Here is a 21,654-nt window from a genome sequence, read left to right on the forward strand (position 1 = left end):
TGTTCTTTCTGTTCATCTCTTCCTGTAGAAGAGCACTCTCCACATCTGCAAATACCAGAATGGTTTTTGAGTTGCTGGTAGAAGTCCTGAATGTGTCCCATGACTCAGGTAGAGAACATAGGATGAGTGTAGCTTTCAGCTCATCATCGAGCTTCAACCCCTGGTTGATCACCTGGCTGAATATGCTGTTAAACTCAATAATATGAGTGGACATAGCTGTCCCCTCCTTCATTTGAAGACCAACAAGCTTTTTTAGCCAGTAAGCTTTTCCCGTGGCACTTTTCTTGGCATAAGTATCCTCAAGACGTTGCCACATCTCCCACGCAGTAGGTTCATCCCTGATGCCTACAACCAGTGAATCAACAACTAGCATAATGGTCGACCTGGCCAAGCCATCCATCTTCTCCCACTGCTCATCAGTAATGTTGGAGGGCTTAACACCCTTCTCCTTTATAGGTTTGTACTGGTCCTTCTGCATCAACACATTGTAGCATTGTGTCCTCCATATGTCGTAATTTTTAGCTCCTTCGAGCTTCTTTATCTGAAACAAGGACGACACATCGCTGCCGGAACTCATGGTAAAGAAAATAGAGTTTGACTCCCTGTAGTCGTGCAATTAAGCACTAGTTACTCCAAGAAAATTCCCCCGCAGCGGAAGTACGATCAGAAAATGAACTTGGTACTGTTTCAGTGGCATAAAACCGACTGAAAGTCTTTCTCCCACTTGCTGCAGAAACAGTACAGCAATCTGTTCCTGTCTTTTTTGCTGGCGAAAGTGCGGTACAGCTCCTTCAAAGTGCTCCAGAAAAATCCCAGAACTGTTTTCTGAAAAAGTAACAGTACTTTTTGACCTTTTTGACAGTGAAATCTGGTCAAACTTGCTGGTTGACAGTCCCGGACTGTCAAAAAACAGTGAATCTCTGATTGTGGATGAAGATCTCTGATTTTAGACCTCCATATGCTCCAGAAACTTCCCCCCCAACTGAATTCACAGTTTGGAAGTGAGATTGCTCAAAAGCCCTTTGAATGCATGAAGAAAATCAGAGATTTGACCTCCAATTAAAAAGATTGACCTTTGACCCAAAAAAAAAAAAACTGTAAGTCAAATTTGCACTTTCAAAGCATAGTAGTGCTTTACGAGATAGCCTGATGCATGTAGAGTGCTCCCACTTGACAGATTTCCGGTCAGGCTACAAAAGCCCCAAATTTGACTAAAGTCAAACTTGGTAAAATCGACCAAATCTGTACCAAAAGTGATTGTACTTTCAGCAACAAGCTAAAGCATTTGTCCTGTGAAATGTGGATCACAATCTTCCAAAGAAATCATGCAACTGCCTGCAATCACTGCATGTGCGGGTACACACTGACAAAAGCATAAACCTCTGCCCAAGTGTCAAGCATACACACTGCAAATCTGACAATGCATACACTGTGTCAACCCTCACTGGCCAAGTGAATAACCTGTCTCAACTCTGTTGAGTGATGCCCTGCCACAGTAGCACCTGCATACCTTTGCTGCGGTACCCCGCCTTTTGGCTGTACTTGGACGGAGATGAGTGCAGCCGTTGCTGCTGTTCGTCTGTAACAAAAGGAGTAGGAAGAAGGGGGGGGGGGGCTGGTACGGACGTGCACGCTGCCCGGAGACCTTGTCGAAACACACGTATGTGCAGCAGTCTCAGCCACGGGGAGACCCGCGCGGAATGCAGCCTATGCTGCTATTCGAAGAGCAGCGTAGAAGATGCAGCCGTTGGCTGCGACGTGCAGCCGCGCCCTGCAACCTGCAGCCTTTGGCTCGCAGCCACGCTTTGCGAGCTTGCAGCAGCGCCTTTGCGCTTGCCTTGCAGCCGCGTCCGCAGCAGTGGCCTGCGCCTTGCAGCCTTTGGCTGCGACGTGCAGCCGCGTCCTGGCTACGCCGCCCGCGCTCCCGCCTTGCAGCCGCGTCCTGGGTACGCCGCCCGCGCTCCCGCCTTGCAGCCCTTGGCTGTCGCGATCCGTCCGTACGGCTGTACGGACGATGTACGGCCGTACGGACTTGTCCGTACGGTAGGGGTAGGCTAGGGAGAGAGGGAGTGGAAGCGGAGGGAGAGAGCCCGTTGGCTCTGATACCAGTTGATAGAGTGTGAGGGAGATAGAGTAGGGAGTAGAGAGACACACTCACAGTAGTCACACACCAGTGGGTGGGGATAAAGGAATGAGTGGTACCTCCCCAAGTACACACACTAGTATATATGGATAAGACTAGGGCCACTAAGTACCTAAGTACAATGTGTACTTAGTGTACTTAGTAGTACTAGATTAATACTGTTACAAGGGTGGCCAGTGCCTTTACCCCAACAGTACCCTCAATTGCTTAGCTGAATTCTATGGCCAAAATTGAGTCTTTATGAGCAGATTTGATTTTCTCTTGCTATATGGCGTATATGGACATGCTGCAGCCAGCATTCACTATCCTTTCTCAGATCAGCATGTCTCTCACTGGATCATATGATCAGATCTGTTATGTTGGACAGCATAACTCTTCCGCCCAATTGCTTGATTTCTTGGGAATATTATATGATCCATTTACAGATCAGCATGCCTACAGGGAGGTATTTGACTAAGAAACTTCATTGTTCAGCTGATATGACCAGAATTGAGCTGTTCAGGTTTACAAGGAGCATTGTATGTCCAGGTTGCATCCTTTTCAAATTTGAGGACAAATTTCTATTTGAGGAGGGAGGATTGTAACAGATGGTTACTTTTTACTTAGGCTAAACTTAGGCTAAAAGTTAGTAGAAAGGCCTTTATTGGCTTGTAAGTGTTCTTTTCTTTTTTTAGGAGATACCATAAGTTGCCACGTGGCATCCTAGGAGGTAATCCCATAAGCAATACTGCTTTGTGCTGCCCTGGGCCATACCTATATAAAGGCTCTAGTTGTACTTGGCAAGGAAATTCATGACTTGTACTTCATTACTCAAATAGAATACAAAGCAAGAGTTCCAACACTCAGCTGAATTCTAAAAAGGAATGACTTCCTCCTGTCCTTGTGCAGCCCCTCACAAGTCTCTGTTGCAGGTCCAGCCCATGACCTTCCACCCCTACCTTTTTCCTAAAACATAAGGTACTACTCTATTCTAACCTTCCTGCATATTCTACCAAATTTGGGTGTGTTTACTATCAGTTAGGAGCAGTCCTGTTGCAACTGATCCACTTTCACGATCAGGTTTGCATCGGTCTTCACTTGATTGAGATGCAGCAACACACTCACACAGCAAGGGGAGAGACAAGGCTACACCACACACAATGGCATGTCACAAACTACTACACGTTTGAGCCAACACCAGGATACGATGGAGTGTAGGAGGAGATTATGAGGTGGAGTAGATTAGTGGGGAGAGGAGTTCTGGAGCTAGGGCCACAAAGACCATGCACAAGGCAGAGACAAACCATAGCATGCACGATGGAGGTCCACTCTATTCTCGACTCTACTCAAAGGGGGACCAACAGAATTAAGGTATACTCTCATGAGATGGCCCGCCGGATACAAAGATCACAGAGGCCACAACCCGAGAGATGACCCCACAAAGGCAAATGCAAGATATCTTCACATCCCTGTTAGAAATTACCCAACAGAGGGTACCCACAGCCACAGCGGAAGACTGATAGTAATGCCCAGGAGCTCACACAGTGTGTGTGGGATGTGGAATCACAAACTTCTTAACTTATGTGCATAAAATAGATGTGCAGACTCATCAATAGACAATGAACCAGACAGATAGAGAAGCCACAAAAATAATATATTTCCGTCCAAAGCTATGGACACAATACAAGAGAGATAGATCCAAAGTCCCACCAATGGTGTGCTTCTCTGATCTTACCACAAGGTACTTCTCCTATCTACTGGCTATCTCTAGACTCGAGCCCGCGTGCTCCACCTTGAGCGTCTGTAGACTTTCTGTCTAGTGTGTTCTTCTCCACCTTACTGCCTGTGAATCAGCCTAGGTGGGCAGCCCCTGCCAAGCCTTGTCTGCAGCACACAGGTCCCCTTAGTCCTCCTGAATGTAGGCCCCAAGAAAGCTGTTCCACTACTCCAACCTGCTTGTGAATGGCTGCTCCAGAAGGTATGATGATCACAACACCTTGCTGCCCTGGTAGACAGCCAAGGTCCAGCCCTTCCTGGCTAAGTCTGCAGCCCTTCAAGCACCCTCTCACCTCCTGGATATAGGCCTAGAGGGTGGCTTCCTGCTGCTCCTTTCTGCCTCCTGGATTGCTGGGTAGTTGTATGATGAAATGAGGCAAGTGCCTCTCCTTTTATAGGCCCTAAGGGGCCGGCAAAAACCCGACCAGTCAGGCTGCCTATGGCCGACCCAAACAGGCCGACCAGGCCCTGACCTGGTCTGCCTATAAATGCCCCTTTGGGGCCCTCTTTTCTAGGGCCTTTGGCCCACACTTCCAGCCCTAGATAGGGCCTGGTTGGCTTTGCCCAGCCCAACCAGCCCTCCATATGGGCTGCCATGTGCTGCTCCATCCCCCGCCATGTCAGCGCCTGTTCACCCTGCTTCTGCTGCGCCAACCTATGCGCCATCATCAGGGTCTGTTGCAGGCCCTTCGCCTGCCCACTACCTGCTGATGCTATCTGCTGGTGTCTGTTGCAGGTCGCAATCCTGCCCACAGTCCAGCCATGACTCCACGCCTTGTGTCATCCTGAAGCTGTCCTTTGAGTGCCTCATGCCAGGCCTGATCCAAGACAATGTGTCCCCGCCATCTTCCTGCACATGAGCTGCTCCTGATGCAGCCTTTCATCCTTGGGACACCCCACCAACCATGAATGCTCCCAGATCCACACATCCAGGTAATCTCTCTTTGGGCACATCCTGCCCTAGGTCTCCCTCCCCCACGCTCTCCTCATTTGGGGGCTTACAGATGGGGAGGTGACCTTTCCAACAATCCCATCAGAGCACTACCAACCTGCCCACAGTCCAGCCATGACTCCACGCCTTGTGTCATCCTGAAGCTGTCCTCTAAGTGCCTCATGCCAGGCCTGATCCAAGACAATGTGTCCCCGCCATCTTCCTGCACATGAGCTGCTCCTGATGCAGCCTTTCATCCTTGGGATACCCCACCAACCATGAATGCTCCCAGATCCACACATCCTAGTAATCTCTCTTTGGGCACATCCTGCCCTAGGTCTCCCTCCCCCACGCTCTCCTCATTTGGGGGCTTACAGATGGGGAGGTGACCTTTCCAACAATCCCATCAGAGCACTACCAACCACCAGGATCACATCTCATATTGATTGCTGCCCCAAACTTGACCATGTGCACCCAATTTAAATAATGCTCCAAACCAACAAGGCATAACCTTTCAAGTAGCCTCAAGCCTTCATGAAAAGTGGCGATGATAAAAATACTCTAGCCTGAGAGGTGACAGATTACATTAATGCTCCAAAACAATTAGGCATAACCTTTAAAGTAGCCTCAAGCCTTCACTAAGAATATAGTCAAAGTAGCGATCAAAGACTCTAGCCTAAGAGGGCAAGAGATTACACTAATTAGGATGTGGAATAGCTGATGCAAGAACATAATGCACTCGGCAAGTTATTGATAGCCTCTTTGTTAGAAATGACCCAACAAAGGGTACGCACAGCGGCAAACTTATAGTAATGCCCAAGAGCTCACACAGTGTGCGTGTGGGGTGTGGAATCACAAACTTCTTTACTTAATGTGCGTCACATAGATTAGATGTGCAGACTCATCAATAGACAATGAACCAACCAGATAGAGAAACCACCAAAATATATTTCCGTCCAAAACTATGGACACAATACAAAAGATATAGATCCAGAGTCCCACCAATGGTGTGGTCCTTTGATCTTACCACAAGGTCCTTCTCCTATCAGCCAGTTATCTCTAGACTCGAGTCCACGTGCTCCACCTCGAGCGTAAGTAGACTTTCGGTCCAAAGATCTCAGCACCTTGCTGCCCTAGTAGGCAGCCTAGGCTTCAGCCCCAAGTGAGCTCAGTCTGCAGCAACTCTGGCCCTGCTTTGCCTCATGGATGTAGGCCCAAAGATCAGACTTCTGCTGCTCCTATGTTTGCTGACTTGCTGGATGAATTGTGAGGCATCAAGCCTCTCCTTTTATAGGCCTAGGGGCCTGTCAAAAAACCGACCAGCCTGCCCTAATCTGGCCAACCAGACTGTGGCTGGTCCAGCCCTTTAAGGGCTCACAGCCCGCGGCTTTTGGCCCCCCACTTCTAGGGCCTTTGGCCCTCCAATCTAGGCAAGGGCCCAGCCCTATATAAGCCTGCCTGGCCAACCTGTGTGGGCTATAAATATGCCCCCCCCAAGGGTCAGTCCCTTGCAGCCCTCCTTGCTGCTGCCTCTGGACACCTGGGTGCCCACTCTCCAGCCCTAAACCAGGGCCTCCAAACAGTCCCAAAACCACATCTGCGCTTATCCATCCTGCACATCCTGCCATCATTGCGCCTCTGCCAAGCTCTTCTCCAGTAGTGTACAGAGCCGTACACCCTGCAGATGTCAGTGCCATGTGATCGCCTCCTTTTCTGGGTCCCTTGTGCTGGCTACTGCTTCGCCTTTTGCTGCTGCAGATCCATCCTAGCTCTGGGTACTTTCCATGGTCTTTGATGTGAGGTGCTGCCCATGTGGCAGCCCCCTCTCTTTCTTCTCTCTTGGGCACATTCTGCCCCAGGTCTCCCTCCCCCCGCTCTCCTCATTTGGGGGCTTACAGATGGGGAGGTGACCTTCCTTTCCAACACCCCCTCTCACCGACACATCTCGGCCCAATGCCAACACGTCGATGACGATGCTCCAGTAACTCCCTGGTCGTAGTCCTCTGGAATACTTCGATGTCGAAATCTTTTCCTAACTTTTCATCCAATGGCTCTTGCTCCCGTCCAAAACTATGGACACAATACAAAAGATATAGATCCAGAGTCCCACCAATGGCGTGGTCCTCTAATCTTACCACAAGGTCCTTCTGCTATCAGCCAATTATCTCTAGACTCGAGTCCGCGTGCTCCACCTCGAGCGTAAGTAGACTTCCCTTCCAAAGATCTCAGCACCTTGCTGCCCTAGTAGGCAGCCTAGGCTTCAGCCCCAAGTGAGCTCAGTCTGCAGCAACTCTGGCCCTGCTTTGCCTCCTGGATGTAGGCCCAAAGATCAGACTTCTGCTGCTCCTGCTGCTCCTATGTTTGCTGACTTGCTGGATGAATTGTGAGGCATCAAGCCTCTCCTTTTATAGGCCTAGGGGCCTGTCAAAAAACCGACCAGCCTGCCCTAATCTGGCCGACCAGACTGTGGCTGGTCCAGCCCTTTAAGGGCTCACAACCCGCGGCTTTTGGCCCCACACTTCTAGAGCCTTTGGCCCTCCAATCTAGGCAAGGGCCCAGCCGTATATAAGCCTGCCTGGCCAACCTGTGTGGGCTATAAATATACCCCCCCCAGGGTCAGTCCCTTGCAGCCCTCCTTGCTGCTGCCTCTGGACACCTGGGTGCCTACTCTCCAGCCCTAAACCAGGGCCTCCAAACAGTCCCAAAACCTGCTCCACATCTGCGCTTATCCATCCTACACATCCTGCCATCATTGCTCCTCTGCCAGGCTCTTCTCCAGTAGTGTACAGAGCCGTACACCCTGCAAATGTCAGCACCATGCGATCGCCTCCTTTTCTGGGTCCCTTGTGCTGGCTACTGCTTCGCCTTTTGCTGCTGCAGATCCATCCTAGCTCGGGGTACTTTCCATGGTCTTTGAAAGTTTGATGTGAGGTGCTGCCCATGTGGCAGCCCCCTCTCTTTCTTCTCTCTTGGGCACATCCTGCCCCAGGTCTCCCTCCCCCACGCTCTCCTCATTTGGGGGCTTACAGATAGGGAGGTGACCTTTCCAACACTCTTAAAGGAGGCGATTTGGGTTTTCCACTACACAAATTTGTCTCTTCTCTTCACAAAAGACCTATCCACTTGCTTGGTAATTCATTTATTGCATATCTTTACTTGCTTAAAAATTCAAGTTCTTTAAATTATGGTGCTTGCCAAACGAACACATACGCTTTCCTACTGATCAATTAGGTACTAGTTGGCTAGGGTCCGGCATTTGAGAGTGGACCTCCATTGAGGGAGTTACAAGCATTAGTGTTCCAGAAGTTCAGGCGTATCTCTTTAAGAGAACTGTAAAGACCACACCCCACTAGAGTACCCAAATATGGAACCAATCAAATGCATAGAATGCAAGCCATATTAAATAGAATGTTCGCAATAGCCTTGGGTGTGTGTTATGCTCTAGCCGAGATAGCATGACCTCGGAAAGATCGGTGGGCATTTTCTCTTAGATGACCGACTTCTGTAATATTTCATGTGCGTAAATTAAATGGTCAAGGGAAGTAACTGCCAAGGTCCTAGGTGAGTTACGTATGAAGGAGACGCAGGGCGTATTGGGTGTTGGTGAAGCTGTCGTTTTGAGGTCTGGTTGCAGGGATGTGAGCGCAGAGAGCTACAGACAAGCAAAAGATCTCCGCCTACTATTCCAAAGTTTGACGACCCGATAGCTTCAACGCCTATTGTGAATGAGAAAGCGTAGAAACTGGCCAAGAACGAAGAAATGCACCGTGACTTCGATAGGAACTCTCGTGTCAACGCGGTGCTGGTAGTACAGATCGATATAATCTACATCGAGGCTTTTCAAGCTTTGACGATCGAGCAGACAGAGCGTTGAGGAGTACTCTGGGGACAACTCTGCCACGTGTGACGCCAAAACGGAGAAAAAGAGTCAAGATGTATGCTTGGTGCAGGAACGTTGAGGTTGTGTGGCAGTTTGTCTCCTACGCATCAAAGGACTCATAAGTAGGACGTGATGGCGACTCCAGGGGCTCGTGGCCTCCATGCGACGGGCGACGCACGGGCATGGTCATCAATGCGTGGCTGATTAGCTCAACGAAGGGTCACCTTTGGAACTCCAAACTTCAGAATCATAGCTCTGCCCGCATGGAAGCGAGCAGAGCGTTCTAGGCCAGCGTTGATCAGACCTTTGAAGCAGAGTCTTCTGAAGAGGATCGCTACATAGCTGTTCCGAAGGTCACCCGGTTCTTCATCAAAGGAAGTCGGACTATATCTACGTTACATGGAGCTTCCAAGGAGCATTTTTTTCCCCCTTCTATACAAATTTCCAGTTTGCAGTCTATTTATTCCTGTACAGCAGAAGGAAATTTGAAGTGAAAAAAATAAATCTATTTTCCCTTTTGAAAGAATTGAGGTAAAGGGACAAGATTCCAAGGTAAATCCTGGTAAATCTAGAGCACGATCTACGCAAGAAGTGTCCCATCACACAACACCTACTCTGGTGGGTAGGATTTCTGTACTAGAAGATGCCTTACAACAGATCATGAATCAGCAGCTTCAAGTGAACGCCGGTCAACATGAAATCAGAGAGATGGTGCAAGCCTTGTCGGCTAGACCATCTTGGAATGAAAGGGGCAAAGCTCTAGTAGAGCCAGAGCCCAGTATACACTCATCAGAACGTGCGAAGGTCAAGGTACCTAATATTGCAAACTATAGACCGGAAAAGTACGCTGGTCGGGTGACCGAGCGCAGTTCTGATGTGATCGAGGTTTGGTTACACAAGTGGAAAAAAGCCTTCGCCATTTGTGAAATCAGATCTGATCTAAAGAAAATCCGCGAGACCACTCGCCTGTTTATTGAGGCAGCGGATAGGTGGTGGATAAAACAACAGAAAGATCAGGTTGCCCCTACCACCTGGGAAGGGTTTAAGGTTGAATTTAAGAAACACTTTCTTCCACCTGACGAAGAGTCTGGAGCTTGGGATGCTTACAGAAGCCTTCGCCAGAGGAATTTGTCGGTGGCAGAGTACACTGACAAGTTAAGGGATTGTGTTATGAAAATAACAGACCCTCTCCCTATGTCGGTTCAGTTGAAAGACTATATCTATGGACTGAGCGACAAGATTAAAATGGAAGTTCGGGCTAAATATATGACTACATTAGATGAATCTATTGCAGTAGCCCTGAACTATGAGGATGCCAGAGGCAGATCTAGTGGATTTGTGCAGGCAGGGACTCAGCATTAATACCCGAGAAAAGGGGGATTTCATAGGAAATGGACTTCAAAGACAAGTGTCTCGCAGCCAAGTGGCCGAACCAAGCAAGTGAAGCCGGTTGAGGGACAAGCAAAGACAAGTACCACCGTCGAAGTGAAAAAAAAAGTAACTCCAATGGCAGCCCGAGCTTGGTCAAAGTCCTCGTTGACCCCTGAGCAAAAAGAAAAAGCTAGATAAGAAGGATTGTGCTTCGGCTGCCTTCAGCAACATCAGTGGAAAGATTGTGCACTAAACAAAGACCGTCGCACGGCCAATATGATAACATCTAAATGCGACGCAGAAATGCAGGAGAGTCCCAATGAGGAACAAATGCAGATGCAATTGGCGGGACCTTCTCAGAGGTTAGTACCTGTGTTGTTAAGTGTGTCTGTTACTAAGTTAGTAAGCGGTGCACCCGATAACATCCTTTCAAAGCCCGCAGCAACGGCGTATACGATTTTCGATGAGCCCGAGTTGATTAAAATGAAAGTGCAAGTAGCCAATCATGATGTGATTGTATTGTTTGACTCAGCGTCAACGCACAATGTAATTAACTCGAAGCTTATTAAGAGTCTCAAGTTGAAAACTAGTCCGTCTGACTATGCTTATACGGTCAGGATGGCGGACGGAAGTTCAAATGAAGTATGGGACCAGAGGGTTACCCAATTGGAACTTCGAATACAAGACTGTTGAGAAGCTGGACTTTGAGTTGACTAGGCTTGCTCACGCAGATATAGCCCTAGACATGGCTTGGCATTTTTGAAAAAATCCAGCCATTGATTGGGAAAAGCATATTTACCAGTTCAAGATGAACGGGGTAGAATATGTTTTGCGAGGTGAAAAGGATTTACCTCGAGGACCATTGATTTCAGCCATGGAAATTCGGAAGACTAAGAAAGAGTTTCTGTGTCTGTGTATAGCATCACTAGAGTCGATTGATAATGCATCGGCTAGCACTGAGGCTACCCAAGATGGAAAAATGGCCGAGTTAGCTAAAGAGATATCGGCGGAGTTCTCTGATTGTTTTAGGGATGAGTTGAAGGGCCAGAAGAGGGAAGAAGAGCAAGAGGGAGAGAGTGTGAGAGAGAGAGAAGACTCAAGTGTGCGGGTGTGAAGTGATGAGCCACACCACAAACTCATTAGTTTTATTAGGATTAGGTTTTACCCTATGACTATCTTAAGACAGTCATAGGTGTCCTATCTTTAATAAAGGGGTGGCAATGTGCCTTTACCCCAACAACCTCCCACCTAAAGGCCAATGTGCCTAAAGGGGAGAAAAGAATAAAAATTACAGCAATATACAGTTACTGTATACAAGACCATAAAATAAGAGTGGTCTCATCCTAATCCCATGATGTGGCGGCAATGTGCAAACCGCTCTGTAGGCAAGCTCTTAGTGAGCAAATCTGCAGGATTATCATCAGTGTGCACTTTCACAAGCTCGAGTCGCTTGTCTTCCAGTACCTCCCTGATGAAATGATATTTCACTTCTATGTGCTTGGTCTTCTGATGAAAAACCGGATTCTTTGCCAACATGATAGCACTCTGACTATCACAATGCAAAACTGGCATATCTCCTGTAATGCCCAAATCTCCCACCAGCCGAGTAAGCCATATTGCTTCCTTGCAAGCCTCAGTGGCTGCAACATATTCAGCTTCAGTAGTTGACAGTGCAACGCATTTCTGCAACCGAGACACCCATGATATAGCACCTCCTGCAAATGTGAAAATATAACCGGTAGTAGACTTCCGGTTATCTGCATTCCCTGCATAGTCTGAATCTGTAAAACCATGCACCAATGCATCTTGCCTACCATAGCATATGCACAAGTCTTTGGTACCCTTGAGATACCTCAAGACACCTTTCACTGCTTCCCAGTGCCGCTTGCCTGGATTTGCCATATACCTGCTGATGACTCCCACCGCAAAAGCAATATCCGGACGAGTGGCAACCATGGCATACATCAAAGAACCAACTGCAGATGCATACGGAACTTTGGCCATTTCAGCCTTATCATCATCTGATCTGGGGCTGTCCTTACTGCTGAGTTTTAAATGTGGAGGCATCGGGGTACTAATAGACTTCCCCCCCTCCATTTTAAACCTCTGCAGTACTTTGTCAATGTACTCCTTCTGTGACAGAAACAAAAGTCCCTTGGACCTGTCACGAGTAATCCGCATGCCAAGAATATGATTTGCATCACCCAAGTCTTTCATGTCAAAAGACTTATGCAGTTGTTTCTTCAAAGCACTAATCTCCTCCTGAGATTTACTGGCAATCAGCATGTCATCCACATATAGAATGAGTAGCATCAAACTGCCATCCTTTGCCCGTTTGGTGTACAAGCAATGATCGGTCTCACACCTATGATACCCTTGGGACTGCATGAAGGCATCAAACTTCTTGTACCATTCTCTTGGTGCCTGTTTGAGTCCATACAAGCTCCTCTTGAGCTTACACACCAGCTGCTCTTTCCCTTTAACAGCATATCCCTCTGGCTGACTCATATAGATCTCATCATGGAGATCTCCGTGAAGAAAGGCTGTCTTCACATCCATCTGACATAAATCCATGTCCTCATGAGCAACAAGAGCTAACACTGCTCTCAAAGTAGTCATCTTGACTACAGGGGAAAAGATCTCATCAAAGTCAATGCCCTTCTCCTGCTTAAATCCCTTGGCAACCAATCTGGCCTTATACCTCGGTAAAGCATTTGAATCCACTTTGACTTTGTAAACCCACTTGCATGGCAAAACCTTTCTGCCTGCAGGTAGCTGCACCAAGTCCCATGTATCATTTTGAAGTAGGGAGTCCATTTCTGACTGCATGGCTTTCTCCCACTTCTTTTTCTCTGTTATTCCCATAGCTTCCTTGAAGCTGGAAGGCTCACCACAATCTGTCAACATGATAAAATCAGCCACATTATTGGCTCCTGGAACAAACCTGGCAGGAGGCCGTTGTACACGGGTGCTCCTCCTAACAAAATGTTCCGGATTAGGCTGCTGTCCAGCCTGTTCGTCATGCATGACGGGTGGCTGTACCACCATATCTGGCTGTTCTACAGCCCCATCTGCTGGCATATCCAGTGGTGCATCATTGGCAAAATTATCTGGCTGATTTTCAGCCTGTATACCCTCTTGAACAGGGTGATCTGCAGCAGCCTGCTGCTGCATATAAGTGGGCATTCTTTGCTGTCCAACATCATCATAAATAACCCTCCTGTATTCCACAGGTTGCACGGGTTCCTTGTGTACACTATCCTCTTTAAAGATGACATCATTGCTGCGTATAATCTTCCGTTTAGCGGGATCCCATAACCTGTACCCCATTTCACCTTCGTCACCATAACCCATAAAGATGCATCTGATAGACTTTGGATCCAGTTTGGTGCGCAGTTCTTTGCGTACATGAGCAAAGCACTCGCAGCCAAATACACGTAAGTGCTTATATGAAGGTGGCTTGCCAGACCACACCTCCTCTGGCACTTTCAACTCCAAAGCCTTGTTTGGCGACCTGTTAATAATGTGAACTGCTGTTTGCACGGCTTCTGCCCAAAAGCCATGGGGTAATGCAGCATAAGACAACATACATCGAACCTTCTCCTGAATAGTTCGATTCATCTGCTCACTTGCACCATTTTGAGATGCATTATGAGGGGCTGTGAGTTCCCGTTTGATGCCCTTAGCTTCGCAAAACTGCACAAAAGCATGTGACACATACTCACCCCCATTATCAGATCTGAGGCATTTCAGCCTGCGACCTGTCGGATTCTCAACCTGAGCGACAAACTTCTTGAAAGCATCTAAGGCATCGCCCTTATGCTTCAAGAAATAGACCCACACTTTGCGTGTGGCATCATCAATGAAAGTAATAAAATATTTTGCACCCCCTAGTGATAACTGTGGCATCTCACACAAATCAGTGTGCACTAGATCAAGCGGTGCTCTATTTTGGGGAGTTCTCCTCTTATGAGGAGTCACAGAATGCTTGCCAAATATGCAATGATCACAAGTAGGCAAATCTGAAAAAGAAAGAGACGGCAGATAACCCAAACGTGACAGTTCTTGCATTCCTTTAACAGACATGTGTCCCAACCGGCTATGCCACAACAATACCTTTGGCAGCTCGGTTATGGCAACAACATGATTACCCATACTGGAAACATAAAGAGGGTACAAGGTATCACTCTTAAAACCCTCAGCCACTACAGCCTGGCCATCAGTAATCACCCATTTGGAATCCCCAAATGTGGTGTGGTAACCACTGTCATCCAACAAGCCAGTGCTAATCAGATTTTTCTTGATTTGCGGCACATGGCGGACACCATCAAGCATGAATATGCGCCCATCAGGAAATACTATCTGTATACTGCCAATCCCTGCAATCTGACATGCATAGTTGTTCCCAAGATGAACAACTCCATAAGTACCTGTGTAGGAAGTAAACCACTCCCTATGAGGAGTAACATGAAAAGAAGCACCTGAGTCCAAGAGCCAAGTGTGCATGTCATGGCCATCAATAACCAAAGCATGTGCTATTACAGCAGAAGAGCATAAAACATCATGTATGTCACTGTCACTGTCCTCTGCTGCAACATTCACTGCATCCAAGTCATCTGCCTTGGCCTTGCCTTTGCCTTTGCTTCCATTGCCTGCATCCTTTGTTTCAGCCTTCTTGGCTTTCTGATCCCGTATGAACTTGAAGCACTTAGACTTCACATGTCCCTTCTTGCCACAATAAAAGCATTCAATATCCTTTTTGCCACGGGATCGACTGCGAGATTTGGACTTACTAGCAGATCTCCCCTTCTGCTAAGTCCTGCCTCTATCCTGTATCTGCAAGGCATTTGAAGACTTGCTGCTCGCATTATTCTTCCTGCTCATCTCCTCCATAAGGAGAGAGCTCTCTACATCAGCATACATAAGAGTGACATTCGAATTTGACAGGGTGGTCTTGAAAGTGTCCCAACTCTCAGGGAGGGTACACAACAAGAAAGTAGCCTTGAACTCCTCATCAAGGTTCAATCCCTGTGCAATAAGCTGTGTAAAGATAGCATTGAACTCACTCAAGTGTGAGGTCATAAGTGTACCTTCCTTCATGCGAAGATCAACCAACTTCTTCAACCAATAAACCTTACTGGCTGAACTCTTTTGAGCATACAATTCTTCCAGTCTGTGCCATAGACCATAAGAGGTCTTTTCAGCCTGAACATTGAACACAAGGGTATCAGAAATAGTAAGCATGATAGCTGCCCTTGCGGACAAATCAAGCTCTTCCCAGTCATCAGCTGCCATGTCAGATGGCTTGACACCCTTCAGCCTTATGGGCTTAGAAATCTTCTTTAACAGAAGTACATTCAAGCACTGTTCTGCCCATAATGCATAATTGTGTGCTCCTTCCAGTTTCTTTATGTTCAGAATTGAAGATTCACTTCCCCCTGATGCCATATCAGATAAGGAAAGTATCTGACTCCCTGGAAGTAAAAAAGACTGAATAAAAAATTCTGATTTCTCAGAAAAAACCTGCTCTATCAAGAGCCAGGAGCACTCACAATAGTGCTGTTTTTTACTGTCAGGAAAATCTGCAGCAAAACAGTAAATGTCCCTGCAATCACTGTACCTTCTGACACACTGCACCGTGCTCAAATAGGCATAAACAGTAAATCCAGAATGCTGCAGCTGTTCCACAAGTGCTTTAACAGTGCATCATCAGCTGACAAAACACAAAACACTGCTGTAAACACTGCTGTACTGGCTGTACTGATCACTTCTCCCACCTCAGATGAGGTATTGCACTGAGTTAATATGCATAAACCACTTGGCATACACCAAAAAAAAATGACACTTCAGCCTGTCACAAAACCTGCAACAGAAAATGGGATAAATCCCAAGCAATCACCCTTCTGCCAAGGGGATAAACTGCATCTGAAGATCTCTGTCGGTAACCCAAGTGCTATCAAACAAAATCTGGGCAAAAGCCCCTTGATCTGACACCTGAACCAAGTGAAGAACACCTCAACACTGAGGTAGCATGCAATGTGAAAATCTCTCTGACAAAATCAACCAACAGTGTAATGCTTATACTGCCCTGTGTAGAAATGACATACACAGATCCCAACGTACAAACACTCAATGAGGAACCTTTTGAGCACTGTCAACGATGGACAGTTAGGGACCGAGTAAACTCGATGCGCCCTGGCCAAGCGTGGCTCAACTGAGGTTCTCTGAGTGTTGCACAAGAAATGTGACCTGCAAGAAAATGTCACCTCGACACTGCGGAAATCGAGACAAATGTGTGCTCTCTGGCACCACACTGTCTCAAGGCATACAAAACATCAACTGCCGGGCAAAAGCCCTATGATCTGCTCACCCAGAAACTGAGATTCAAGCCCAGTAAAAGCATAAAAATCCTCTGCAAAATCAAGGCATTTCCTTCATGAAAACAGATACCTGTGCAATCAACCACACACTGTGGTTCTCTTCACCTCAAGCACGAGGTAAATGAAGGTACTTGCTGTACTTTCAAGAAAACACAGTTTTGTGAACTGAAAGATGATCCTGAATCAAGAGCAGAGAGCTCTTTCTCCTTCTTTTTCTTCCCAAAGAAAAAAATCTGCGCCTGCTGTACTTCCTGTACCTGCGCACGTGTGCAGAATCCCAGAAGAAGAAAAAAAATCGACGGTCTCCCTGATGCAGCTCCCTATAGGTACGACGACGTCCGTACTATACGGACGCCCGTACGGAGTCCGTACGACGGTACGGACGGCCGTACGGTCGTTAACTGCTCGAACCTGTGCGACGCCCGGATAAAGCTCGAGGGCTCTAACAGCTAGCAGCTGCTATGCAGCTGCTGGCGTGACGCGGCGCCGCCCTGTTGCAGCTAGCAGCTGCGCTACTGCCCACGCCCTACTCTAGGCCCGCGCCCGCGCCCGCGCCCGTGCCCTACTCGATGCCCGCGCCCGCGCCCACTGTGATGCCGTTGCTGCTTGCAGACCTGCGACGCCTGTCCGTACAGATGTACGGACGACGTACGTCCGTACCTGCGCTACCGCCTGCTGGCCTGTTGGCCCGTGAAGAGGCTAGGTAGAGGTCGAGGGGTGTGGGTAGGCAAGGGTAGAGGGAGAAGAGGCTCTGATACCAGTTGAAGGGCCAGAAGGGGGAAGAAGAGCAAGAGGGAGAGAGTGTGAGAGAGAGAGAAGACTCAAGTGTGCGGGTGTGAAGTGATGAGCCACACCACAAACTCATTAGTTTTATTAGGATTAGGTTTTACCCCATGACTGTCTTAAGACAGTCATAGGTGTCCTATCTTTAATAAAGGGGTGGCAATGTGCCTTTACCCCAACATGAGTTACCTCATGGGTTACCTCCAGAGCGCAATGTTCAGCATAAAATTGAGCTTATCCCGGGGGCAGAACCTGTAAATAGACCTCCCTATAGATTAAGCTTTACAGAAGAAGCTGATATGCGAAGACAACTTGAAGAATACCTCAAGCTGGGGCAGATTCAACCAGTTTTTCACCTTTTGCTTCCCCAGTGATATTAAAGAGGAAGAAAGATGATACTTTCGCCTCTGTATAGATTACAGAGCATTGAATAATATCACTATTAAGCACATGTATCCGATGGCTCGGATCGATGATTTGCTAGATGCATTGCATGGGGCCGTAATTTTCAGTTAGATAGATCTTAAGTGTGACTACCATCAGATCCGTATTAGAGCCGAGGATGTGCATAAAACCGCTTTTAGAAGCAAGTTTGGTCATTATGAGTTTTTGGTAATGCCCTTTGGACTTACCAATGCTCCAGCCACATTCGTCATGCTTATGAACGATTTACTACGTCCGTATATCGGAAAGTTTGTAGTACATTTTATTGACGATATTCTGGTATTCAGTAAAAGTATTGCTGAGCATTATGAACACTTAAGAATAGTGTTCAGTACTTTGAGGAAAGCCAGTCTTTATGTAAATAAGAAGAAAACTATACTGTGTATGGTTAGACTTGAATATTTAGGATTCATAATTACTCCAGAGGGAGTAGAAATGGATCCAAAGAAAGTGGCTGCGATACTGACTTCAATCCCTCAAAGTTTGACCGCTTTGCGATCATTCTTGGGATTTGCCCAATTTTATCGAAGGCATATCAAAGGATATTCCGAAATAGTATCGCCATTGACTGATCTGACCTCGGATAAAGTACCTTTTATATGGAGACAGAATCAACACGAAAGTTTTAACACCATAAAACAAGCTGTGGTCACAGTAACCGGTGTTAAAAATAGTTCATCCACAGAAACCGTTGTTCCTGGAAACTGATGCAAATGCATTACAGTAGGACCAGTTCTCCTCCAAGAGGGAAGGCCAGTAGCCTTTGAAAGCAAGAAGCTTTCTCCCTCTCAACGAAATTGGCCAACTCATGAATTAGAGTTGTATGCTGTTGTCCATGCTTTGAAAACATGGAGACATTATTTGTATGGATCAGAGTTTTATGTGGATGTTGATCATGATACTCTGAAACATTTTTTGTAAACAGCCTGACTTGAGAGGCCGCCAAGCTAGGTGGGCAGAATTCATGCAGGAGTTTAATTTGACAATTCGGTACCGAAGAGGAAAAGACAATAAAGTTGCTGATGTGTTGTCACACATTATGCATAACATGAGTTTCACGGTGTTAGAAAGTGCTCTAATGGCCGAGATTAGAGAAACTCAAAAGGTGGACGAGTTCGTCCAGAGCCTTTGGCCTAAGGCTCATGTGTTCAAACCCGGGGAAAAGGATGACCTGGCATCCAGAAAAGACCAAACTTATGCAAGATATGCCATAAGGGATGGTATGCTAAAAAGAAATGGCAAGGTAGTAGTACCTAGTCAGAATGATCTCAAGCAGAGAGTCATTCGACAATGCCATGATAGCCCATGTGCGGGACATCCAGGAGTCGAGAAGACATAAAATCTCGTGAAGCGAGATTTCTTTAATCTTCTCGACTCCTGGATGTCCCGCACATGGGCTATCATGGCATTGTCGAATGACTCTCTGCTTGAGATCATTCTGACTAGGTGCTACTACCTTGCCATTTCTTTTTAGCATACCATCCCTTATGGCATATCTTGCATAAGTTTGGTCTTTTCTGGATGCCAGGTCATCCTTTTCCCCGGGTTTGAACACATGAGCCATAGACCAAAGGCTCTGGACGAACTCGTCCACCTTTTGAGTTTCTCTAATCTCGGCCATTAGAGCACTCTCTAATGGCATCCAGAAAAAGCCAAACTTATGCAAGATAAGGATGACCTGGCATCCAGAAAAGGCTAAACTTATGCAAGATATGCCATAAGGGATGGTATGCTAAAAAGAAATGGCAAGGTGGTAGTACCTAATCAAAATGATCTCAGACAGAGAGTCATTCGACAATGCCATGATAGCCCATGTGCGGGACATCCAGGAGTCGAGAAGACATAAAATCTCGTGAAGCGAGATTTCTTTTGGCCAAAGATGAAAAAACATATTCATGAATATATGACACGCTGTTTTTCGTGTCAGGTAAGTAAGGCAGAGCGGGTGAAGCCACCCGGACTTTTACAACCCTTGGAGATACCACTAAGTAAGTGGGAGAGCATTTCCATGGACTTTATTGTAGGGCTGCCTACGACACAAGGTGGATAAGATTCTATCCTTGTGGTGGTTGATCGTCTTACCAAGATGGCTCACTTCACTCTAACTAGAGAATCTGTTAGTGTCCCGCAACTGGCGGATTTGTTTATTAGACATATATTTCGTCTGCATGGATTACCCAAATCCATAGTGTCAGACAGAGATGTCAAATTTACCGGTCATTTTTGGACTGCGGTATTTGAGACACTAAGAACTGAGTTGGGAATGAGTAGTGGGGATCATCCAAAAACGGATGGTCAGACGAAAAGAATCAACCAAAGTTTAGAGGACATGCTTAGAGGATATGTGTCATTGAGGCAACATACATGGGACAAGTGGTTGCCATTGTTAGAGTTTGCCTACAATGATAGGAAACATTCCTCTACAGGGTTCAGTCCGTTTGAACTGAACTACGGTTATAGGCCAACGAATCCAACTATAGTTGGAGTACCTCAGAAAGTGCCTAGTGCCGCGAACTTTGTGGTTCAGATGCGGGAGATGCTAGCACTTGCAAGAGCAAACATCCGCCAAGCTATGGATAGAGCTAAGGCGTATGTGGATGTAAACCAATCCACTAGAGAATTTAAGTAAGGAGAAAAAGTTTTTCTCAGAGTTCCTTCGCACTCTAAGTCTTTGATTGCAGGAGAGTGTGCTAAGTTATCACCTCGATATTGTGGGCCATGGTTAATTCTAAAAAGAATAGGCAAGGTAGCCTATAAATTAGAATTGCCACCGGGGTGTAAGATGCACCCAGTGTTTCATGTTTCTCGTTTAAAGAAATTTTTGCATACTGGTGACTCACTAATCGAAGGTGTTGTTTTGTTTCAGGAGATAGAGAATAATGCAAGACGCAAACCAACAAGAATCCTGGACCAAGGAACAATGCAAGTACGCAATTGGAAGATACCCACGGTGTTGGTTGCATGGCATGGTCTACCTCTATCAGAAGCTACCTGAGAATCCGTATACCAGTTACGGAGAGTATTTTCAGATTTCATCATTGAGGACGCTGATGCTTGAAGAGGGAAGGAATGTTATGCTCTAGCCGAGATAGCATGACCTCGGAAAGATCAGTGGGCATTTTCTCTTAGATGACCGACTTCTGCAATATTTCATGTGCGTAAATTAAATGGTCAAGGGAAGTAACTGCCAAGGTCCTAGGTGAGGGTGTATTGGCATCGACTAGGTGGTTCTGAGTGCTCAAGCCTAGGTGCACCTAAATGTGTAAAAATGCCAAGGGGCAAATGTTTTAATTATGCCCCAAGAGAGGGGTAAATGGTGTACCAAGCTAAAGGTCTAAAATGTTGACATGTGGCAGGAGGGAACCATCTAGGGAATTGTGGGCTTGTGGATAAGCATGAAGCAATGAAATTACGTATCTTTTGTATCGACCCATGATAGAGGCTGGGAGGAAAAAGACGATGCCAGCGCTTGTGATTTGTCTTACTTGTGATTGACGAAACGAAAGAGAGATTTGTGAATTTGCCTTGCCTGTGATTCGACGCTAAGTAATTAGAGAATAGAATCTAGAGCCTATCAGTGTGGGCCTGTTAACATGAAAGAGTCCAAGAGACAACAAACTAATAGGCCTAATAGGTTATGTGAGAAGGCCAACCAAACTCAAACTAACCCTAGACTAGCCCTTTGAATAGAACTACCCGCCAGAAACCTAAGGGTTCAAACAGAAGTCAATAGTAGTATTGGTCACCTAAACTGAATTTTTAGTCAGAGAAATAAAGAGTGGTTAAAATAAATATAGTCCAAATTTCAACATGACACATGGCTTGCTGACATGTGGCATGGACACATGGCAGCCCCTGTGGGCACATGTCAAGGACCATGCATGAAGCATGGCACCACTTGGAACTCCAGCCCCAATGCAGCCCACCGCTTGTCAGCCCCCATGCAATCCACCAAATTTCAAGGGAG

At 46.8% G+C, this 21,654-nt stretch overlaps 1 protein-coding gene across 2 annotated transcripts in view; it reads right to left on the reverse strand.

Annotated features, from left to right (window-relative positions):
- Positions 1-21,654, reverse strand: part of EIFISO4G1 (MIF4G domain-containing protein / MA3 domain-containing protein) — a 76,680-nt gene that overhangs the window by 35,720 nt on the left and 19,306 nt on the right. The gene's annotated exons all lie outside the window — the stretch shown is intronic.

Source organism: Dipteris shenzhenensis, chromosome 9 (assembly GCF_047967505.1).
Source record: "Dipteris shenzhenensis isolate YYH24624 ecotype China chromosome 9, Dip_SZ_1.0, whole genome shotgun sequence".
NCBI lineage: Eukaryota > Viridiplantae > Streptophyta > Polypodiopsida > Gleicheniales > Dipteridaceae > Dipteris > Dipteris shenzhenensis.